Source organism: Bacillus rossius, unplaced genomic scaffold (genome assembly GCF_032445375.1).
Source record: "Bacillus rossius redtenbacheri isolate Brsri unplaced genomic scaffold, Brsri_v3 Brsri_v3_scf35, whole genome shotgun sequence".
NCBI classification, from domain to species: Eukaryota; Metazoa; Arthropoda; class Insecta; order Phasmatodea; family Bacillidae; genus Bacillus; species Bacillus rossius.
The window spans coordinates 73,879-83,390 of NW_026962535.1; the positions used below are offsets into that span (position 1 = coordinate 73,879).

At 41.2% G+C, this 9,512-nt stretch overlaps 1 non-coding gene across 1 annotated transcript; it reads right to left on the reverse strand.

Moving 5' to 3' along the window:
- Positions 1–7,055: 7,055 nt before the first annotated feature.
- LOC134544255 (5S ribosomal RNA) lies at positions 7,056–7,174 on the reverse strand. Its single transcript, XR_010077645.1, has one exon. It is a non-coding gene; the product is annotated as a 5S ribosomal RNA (ribosomal RNA).
- Positions 7,175–9,512: the final 2,338 nt, after the last annotated feature.

The following is a 9,512-nucleotide window of genomic DNA, read 5'->3' on the forward strand; positions in this document are numbered from 1 at the left end:
GCGAGACTTGAGGGACATTCTGTTTTAGTTTTTCAACTCGCAAGTTTGCGGAATCCTGTCTGGCCTGGACTAGGTTGAGGTATATTGGGCAGAGTTTTGAATTTCCCTCATGAATACCTTTCCCTTTGCAATTTGCGCAATTAGGGTTTTTATCGAGATGTGGACAGGCGGCGTGAGTATGGGGCCCGGCGCAGTGTTGACAACGTGTCGCCAGGCGGCAGAAGTTTTTGGTGTGCGAAAACTGCCAGCAGTTTTTGCACTGGGCGACATCAGATACTCGTTTTTTATACTGAGTAACGACTACTCTCGTCATGTTGATCACAGATAGTGTCGTGAGAGGCGGCAGGGTGTCGTTCTTGCTAGCCGTTACGCAGAAGCGGGGAAGGGGCTCCTCCCAGGAGTGAGTTGGGTCGACAGGGTCAGTGGTTCGTGCCTTGAATTGGTAAACGTCCAGGACTGAATACCCGCGCGCCTCGAGGTCCTCTTTGATTGCGGCTGTGGGAGTCTGCTTTGGCATTTTAATTACCACTTTTTGTGGCAGCTCTGAGGCCGTGCTGAAGGTGTAGAATGGTATAGGGGCCGATTCAAGATACTGTTTAATCAGGTGGTATGCCTGCTCGGTCTCGCACGCGATCTGAAGCCCCTCCCGCACAAGGGCTAGTTGTGCGCCGCCAGGGGCCAAGGCTCGCACGCGAGTGACGAGCTGGTTGTAAAGACTGGTATCAGGTACTACCAGCCTCAGAGCGTGCTTGTTAATTCGCTTGGCGCGCGGGGTGGCAGGCTGTGCTGCTGTGCCCTGTGTGCCTGTGGGGCCTGCAATGTTCGGTGATGAAAAATTCTGTGCGGTCGCAACTGCGGATGCAGGCTCACGTGTAGTAGCGCCGTGTGTGGACTGAGTTGCGGGAGATGTTGAATCTAGAGCTGACCCTGCCGTGGGGGTGGAGGGGGGGCCCGCTGTGTCAGCGAGCGGCTCGTAACGGTTCGAGACCGCAAGGGGCCGCGGCGTGGTCGCCTGCGGAATTTTCCGTTGTCTTTTGGTTTCGTGTTGCCATCCTTGGGTATTCTCGGGGTGCTCCCTGTCCATCCTTGCACTGTCTCGTAAAAATGCTGCGTACAATTCCGCTGATACTGTCATGGAATTAACCGAGGTCCTGGAGGTAACAGAATCGCAGTCTGAGTCGGGGTATGTGCCTGTGTCCATGGTTGCGTCCGTGTTGTCCTGGGAGGAAACGATTAAATTTATGGTGCCGTGCCTAACGGACTGAAAACTGCCGCCAGGATAGGCTGCGCCGGGTGGTGTTTTGTCTGGCATGGACTTGGCTGGGGGTCCCTGCTCGCTCATTCCGCCAACCCCCCTCAGGGCCGGCCCTAAGGCCCGGTCGCGGGAGGGGCAGGAAGCCACGGGTGTGTCCTGTGTTCGGTGTTCTTTAGGGGCAGTCTGAAGAAAGTGTTGTAAATCTATTACGCTGTAAGAGGACTCGCCGCTGACCCAAACGGGCTAGGCTCGAGGTGGCCGTTCGGGATTTATAACTTCCCTCAGGCCGGCTGTCACTCTTGTGTCCGCGAGCTAAGAATCGAAGCGATGCGCAGAGAGGAGGCAGGGCCGCACTCCGACGATGCTCTCGACTCGGTAGCTGTGATGGAAGTGCTGCTCGGCCGCCTCTGTCGTTAGTTTCTATGGATCGACTTCTGTGCTGTGATTGGCTGTTCTCGCCAGCCAATGGAGATGCCGGGCCAATCGCAGTGCACCACAGCTTTAACAAAACTGTTGAAATTTTTACAGCACGCGCAGACGGACCACGATGGCGCGCACGAAGCAGACGGCTCGTAAATCTACTGGAGGCAAAGCGCCGCGCAAGCAGCTGGCCACCAAGGCGGCTCGCAAGAGCGCGCCGGCCACGGGGGGAGTGAAGAAGCCACATCGCTACCGCCCTGGCACTGTCGCGCTGCGAGAAATCAGGCGCTACCAGAAAAGTACCGAGCTGCTTATCCGCAAGCTGCCCTTCCAGCGCCTGGTGCGAGAGATCGCCCAGGACTTCAAGACAGACTTGCGCTTCCAGAGCTCGGCCGTCATGGCGCTGCAGGAGGCCAGCGAGGCTTACCTGGTGGGGCTCTTCGAGGACACCAATTTGTGCGCCATCCACGCCAAGAGGGTCACCATCATGCCCAAGGACATCCAGCTTGCCCGGCGTATCCGTGGCGAGCGTGCTTGAGTTCCTTGCCATTTTTTTTTGCAAGGGGGAAAAAAAAAAAAAAAAACAGCCCTTATTAGGGCTAAAAATAACTGTCAAATTTGAAAGGAAAACAGTTGTCTGGCTTTTTGTACCTATTAGCTGTCGTTGACCTTTACCCAGCCAATAATATATTACATTAATAAGAATTTGGAAAAACACAGTTATAGTGTCTGTGTTTTGAGGTGGTTGTTTATATTGTACACAAAAGATTTGCACACAATGCAATGTATTCTGCATAGGAAATAAAAACTCTTCAAACAGTGCCTGTCTGCAGTAGCAGCACCATCAGCAGCAGCAGCAGCAGCAGCAGCATAAAGTTCACCATTAATACCCTGAGACCTAATCCTTACAAAAAAAATATGTGTGTGTGTGTGTGTATATATGTGTATATATATATATATGCTGAAATAAGAGTGAGATGTTTGTAAGACGTTTTCCTGCTTAAAAACTTTAAATAATTTTGCACCTAAACTATACACACAATGTAATTGATAAATTTCTTTATTTATTTATTTATTTCCCCCGCTTCAAATACCATAAGAAATTTTTTAACCAGAATTTTACCTAACGGCAGAGGTGTGGCTATAGGAGGCAATGATTGCAACAACTGATACCTTCATGACTAGTATTGTTGGCCCTTAGAAGGGCCGATAAGGTGGTACAGTGCCACAGAAAGTGCCAGCGGTCCTGCTGGCATCTTCATTTCCGCTTTGGGGCTGCTTTCTTGGGCGACTTGCTCTTTGGGGCAACCTTCTTTGGCTTTGGAGCACGGGGTTTCTTCGTGGGAGGTTTGGACACCTTTTTTGCCTTTGAAGGTGCCTTCTTGGGCTTGGGGGTTGCAGCTGCTGCCTTTTTTTTCTTTTCTGCTGTAGGCGGAGTCTTCTTGACTGGTTTCTTGCCCACCGCTGCCTTCTTGGCTACGGATCGCTTCTTTTCCTTAGGGGCAGCTGCACCACGCTTGCCGCTTGGAGCCTTGGGCTGGTCCGGAGCACCGGTGGTCCCTGAAGCCAGCTTGAAGGAGCCAGACGCACCCTTGCCTTTGGTTTGGACAAGCTCGCCGCTAGCCACTGCTGCCTTCAAGTATTTCTTGATGAAAGGTGCCAGCTTTTCCGCATCTACTTTGTAGGTAGAGGCGACGTATTTCTTGATGGCTTGCAGTGATGAGCCGCCCCTTTCCTTGAGGCTCTTGATCGCAGAGGCCACCATTTCAGATGTGCGCGGGTGCGCGGGCTTGGCTCGTGGCTTCTTCGACGCAGCCTTGCCTTTCTTCGGGGAAGCTGCCTGTGATGGGGCAACAGCTGGTGCTGCAGTCGCTGCTGCGGTATCTGCCATGACGAGACTGATCCTACAGAATGCAAGAGCAAAGTGAAAATAAAATTTTTCTCTCTGCAAATATCTGGTTACCCAATTTTCTGGTTGCGGACGGTTCAGAAAATTCTCGATGCCTTGCTCACGTAGGGAGCAGCGCACTTTGGACAGCGAAAGTAATGTAGGGCTTCTTTAGCACTGATTTTTCAATGTTTTCTAAATGTCAGCAGTCTACGATGACATAATGGGCAGTTCCACTAATAGTGTAATTTTTTTATGGCAGCTGCACTGTTTAATTTGCACTGCGAGCTGTTTAAATTTACTGCTACACCAAACAGGGAACTTTTCATTTGCAGATGTTATTCAAGGAATCAAATACGTAATTTGTGCTGGAATCACTTGAAAATGGTTAAATTAACTTAGGTATACTTTAGTGTATAGTATGCTGAAAATGTGGAGATAATTTCATGAAGGCTGTTTGCTGTGGAAGCACTAGCAAATCACCTTGTTCAGTGCCACCTGGAATGGCTTTCTTCGTGCACCTCCAAGGATGATGTGATTATTATTGTGAGTAAATTTTGTTTACATTTTCATTGTGTGAATAATAAAACTTTTAACTGTACACACAACAAGCATTTCACTTGGATCTGATGCATTCTCAAGAGTGCAGTTTCTGTTTAGCTTTTAAAACTGGCTGCCCTTCAATTCACTCAAGGTGCAGATGCAAGTTGCTGATGAAGTATTCCACACACATGCTACATTGGAGAAATATTTTAATAAAAATTAAAACTCTTGCAGGATTTCGAATAAAAACTATCCTATTTATCCCTTCTATGTTTTGGTACTGCGAAATTGAGAGAGGTAAGTAAGTTGTGAGGTTATTTTTACTTGCTTGCATGTGAGGTTAGCAGAGCAAAAATATTTTTGAAATTGCAGATACATGGTCACTTTATTTCGTTGCAAACATTTATAAGCTCGTAATCTTATTTAAAGTCTCCATACTTAATGCGTTTGGAAAACCTTCTTTCTCTCAATTTTACAATGGAACAAAATTTTACTTGTATGTGTACATTAATTCCATCTCTAAATGATGTAGGTTTACGCACCGAGATCAGGTACATTGTAGAGAGAAAAACACACGAGTACCTGCTTATTTTGAAGTTTTAATGAGTATATTAAAAAAAAAAAAAAAAAAAACGATAAAAATATAATTGAAAAAGTATATTATTCACGTATTTTTGAGGATGAGGGGAGGGGGTGTTTTTGTCCGATGGTCGTTTATCTTTAAAGAAATTTCCGTTGGACCTGTGCGTTCTTGCTCTGCCAATTCTCGAAAAATGAAATATTTTAAGTCGTCTTTTATGTGCTAACTTCATTATATTTGGCTGCATTCGTATTTTTATTAGTTTTGAAACATTCATGTCACGGAAAATAATCATAAACCAGGACAAAAACGTTTTGACTAAATGTTCTAGGTTGGTTGTAAAACATTTTCTTATTTTATTTCACATCGGAAACATCTGTTAAGTTGTAAGCTTTGTAATGAATGCGACAGTCACTTGTTCGCTGAAGTGTTTGTTTAAGAAATTAGTATTGTAAATTTGTTTATGGTCTTGTTAAATGAAATTTTAAGTGAAATCATTTGGGAAAACAGAGGCTACAGGAATTTTCAACACAACTTGATGACCGACGTTGTGACTAGTGTGGGAGTGTGTGCTCGTGTAAATATCAATTTTTCTTACTCCTCGTGCCGGTCAACAGGAAAACAGCGAGTGTGTTATCTCATCGCGGGCGTGTGATTGCGTGTGGTAAATTGTGCTAGGTTAATTACCGCAAAACTCCACTGTGTGCAAATATGTAGTGTGTCGCTGTATGCAAATATTTGGTATGTCTTTTTTTTTTTTTTTTTTTTTTTCAGGCAATACACACTTTGAATTTTACACAATTTCGATGCTGCAACCTAAGTGTATACATGCGAATAGGATTGCTTAAATGAAAAAGTAAAGTAGGAGGTAAGTGCAAATGTTTCCAGGAGGTTATGCACACACAATCTATTTTATGAATTAATAGTTATTATCTAAGAAAATGATAGAAGATTATAAATAATGTGTGCAGAATAATACAGAATTTGCATGTTACACAAAAAAAAAATATATATATATTCCAAATATTGTTAGCAAAATGCACCTAGATTAGTGAGCTGGATTTTTTTTTTTTTTTGTATTTTTGTTCTGTTGATCCCACGTGGAGTCAAGGCTCCGGGATATAGAACATGTATGTGCAGACAATTAATATTTACATGATGCAAGTTACCAAGAAAAAAAATTTCAAAAAAAAAAAATACATAACATGTTACACAATTTAACTTTATGCAAAACATGAAGCAGCTGTTATCACAAGTCCATTCAACAAATTAACAGTTCAATTTCTCTATTATCAATCAAATTAAAGAATAGCTTCAGAGGGTAGGTAGGATATTCTAGAAGAATTTTTTTTACTGTTTTTTTTTTTAATACTGGTAAATTGTTTTAGTTATTTTCTGTGATATTAAGTTGTAAAGTTTTACTCCCAAGTAATTTAGTCCATTTTCAAATCGCCTAGTGTTATGTTCAACTATCCTCAATTTACTAGCATTTCTGGTGTTATACCTATGTGCGAATATCTAAAAAAAAAAAAAAAAAAAAAAAATAATAATTTTTTTTTTCTTCTTTTTCTTAAGAATGAATAAAAAGTTTCTAGAACGTATTCATTTATGGCAGTCAGGACTTTAAGTTTTTTGAATTTTGGTCTGCAGTTAGATGATTTTTTATCTTTTGTTATTATTCTAATAGCTCCTTTTTTTTTTTTTTTCCCCCAATGTTATATGGCAGAAAGAGTAGAGCTATGGCTACTGTGACATCATGCATTGATGGGAAGGTTATTGTTGGATAACAAAAATTTAGATGATATAATTTTTATTTTTTTCCATACACAACACATTGCAGGTACAATTTTACAGGTTACAGCTGTACCACCTCTAGTATTGCTGCCGACCATCCAACAAATGAGCACACTAAACAGGCATTGATGACATTGTTATCAACGTCTTTTTGAATCTCTCATTATTATACATAACTGCCCACTGAAACAGAGAAACTTCAAAATAGGTGTGTGTGTGTGTGTTTATATATATATATATATATATATATATATATATATATATATATACATATATACATACATACATACATACATACATACATACATATACACTTATATATTTATTTTTTCACTTTGAATTTTGTATGAGGTATACACATGCAAAGATTCACAGCTACTGGGTGGGTGAGTGAGTGAGTGAGTGAGTGAGTGATTGATTGATTGATTGATTGATTGATTGATTGATTGATTGAGAGAGAGTGAGTGTGTGTGTTAGGGGGGGGGGGGGGGAAATGTGGTGATTGTGGGGGAAAAAAAAATTTAAAATTGAAATTTTTAAAAAAAAATTTTTTTCTGTAGGGTGCAAAATAGTAGTGCCAACGGCACGTGGTGTTCCCAAGCGGTCACCCATCTAAGTACTAACCACGCTCGACGATGCTTAACTTCGGTGATCGGACGAGAACCGGTGTGTTCATCGTGATATGGCCGTTGGCAATGATATAGATGTTTTTTTTTTGCAGTTTGTATTTGCCACTCGAAATAGCTATACCAGGTGTGATTGTTACAAACAACAGGAGAAATCGTGTAATGAACACTCTTTTACTTCCCCCCCCCCTCCCCACACACAACACCCACCACCCTCACCATCCCAACCACCAAAGCCCTCTTCAAAATACACTCTCACACACACACACAAACCCACACTCTATAACTGATGAACATTACCATAACTTCTTAAAGCCATTAGATAATATTTAACTCAAGAAAGGTATTGTGATATGTTTAAAGAAAGAAAGGTGAAACCTTTAACTTTACCAGCAGGTATTAGTATCACTGAGGTATCTTCTAGGTTGTAGCAGCAATAGTAGTAATAATAATAAAATTAAATAAGGTAATAAAAAAGAAAAGTTATACATGTGATCAAATCATGAATGTATAAAACTGGAATGAATTTAAATTTTTTTTATTTTTCTTCATAGGCTGTTTTGAAATTGATGAGTAAGTGCCTCTTCTTTTAAATTTTTTAATGCTGAACACTGTTACATAAGAGATGAATGTTTAGAAAATTTAAAAAAAAAAAAGCTAGCCCAGCCCCCTCCCCCCCTCACACAAAATCCAAACAAAAAAAAAACACCCTCCTTCAAAACATCACATAATCATCCAGCCAGCAGTGCAGACGAGAAATTTGCACTCGGGGCCGCCATTTTGACGATAAATTCTTGCATGGCACACCAAAGGTAGGAAAGAATTTAAAAAAATAAAAATAATGGGCGAGCACCCTCGCGTCTGCCTGTAGAAAATGAAGTTAAAAGTAACATAACCTAAAGACAGGCACACACTAGGGTGCTCCCAGGCGGTTGAGAAATTTTTTCCCGCCAAAAGACTTATATATATTATTTATTTTACTGTTTTTGGCAGGGGGCTATGTCGGTCTGTGTGCAAAGTAGTTCCTACTCCCGCCGCCAGGAGCGCGCGCGGTGGGTAGCGATGTTGTTTTTTCTGCTTTCATTTGTTTATTATTTAGAGGGTTAATGCTATGTAAATGTACGCAAGTTTGGTTATGTGTCGGTAGTTGTGCGAGATTTAATTTCCGAAACGAAATTTGACTTTCATCGGCCTGCATTTCTCACTTATTCGGAAAATACATGTGTGTTTATGTATGTATAATAATCGAGTGATTTTGTAATAATTTGGAAGTTTTGTTTGCGTGTGCGATGTGGGGAAGAAAAGGTGTGCACACGAGTCCTAGGGCTATATTTTTTTTATTGCGAAATATTTACTTCATGTGGTGAAAAATTTTAAATTATTTGTGATGCAAGTGAAATTTTTTTTTTTTTTTCAGTTGGGTGATGTGTTTGTCCTCGTTTGTGTGCAAGGAAGCAAACATGCTGAAGGTAAGGGGCCATAAATGACACTTTAAAATATTAGTTTACCATTAATTTTGGTTAAATATTAAATTGCCATATAAGTAAAATCATGTCAACTGTTGTATTCCACCCAGTATAAGCTGTTAGTAATGGGTACTTAATATAAATAGAATAAATGTAAGCATTTTCGTCTGCATGAAAATTCACTTTTTTTTTGGATCCATTTGTACTGTGGGTAGTTAAATAGTACATTATGTTGTTTTTACTTCGAAGTACAAAACATCTTGTGCATGATTGCAAATTCAAACGCAGTTAAGCATAATATGAATTCGAATTATGTGTGTGTGTGTGTATATATATATTTTTTTTTCAGTTTTTTTTTTTTTTTTTTTTTTTTTTACTGTGTCCAGTTTTAGCACAAATGGAATTATTTTCAAAGTGAATCGATGCAACTGGTCTTTGCCATTAATATTGATATATGATCTAACTAAATTAAATAGAAAGGATTTTTTTATTTATTTTTTTATATATATAAATATATTTGTAGCAATGTACTAATGACCACAGAAGTAAGCAAAAAAAAAAAATATATATATATATATCTCAGCCAGTAAACCATGCGTCTTAAAGACTTTTTTTAATGAAAATATTTCTGCCTTGGTTAAGCTTACATTTACTATCATAGGGATTGAGGGAATTGTAGAACAGCAGCAGAAGCATTTCCTTTCATGATCATGTTCTTGGTCCTGAAAAGGACCGTTTATGTAAGCATGTGCACACCAGACCTGCTCACTTGGAGCTGGTGTATTTGGTGACAGCCTTGGTGCCCTCGCTGACAGCGTGCTTGGCCAGCTCCCCGGGCAGCAGCAGTCTCACGGCCGTCTGTATCTCGCGGCTGGTGATGGTGGAGCGCTTGTTGTAGTGGGCGAGGCGGCTGGCCTCTGCCGCGATGCGCTCGAAAATG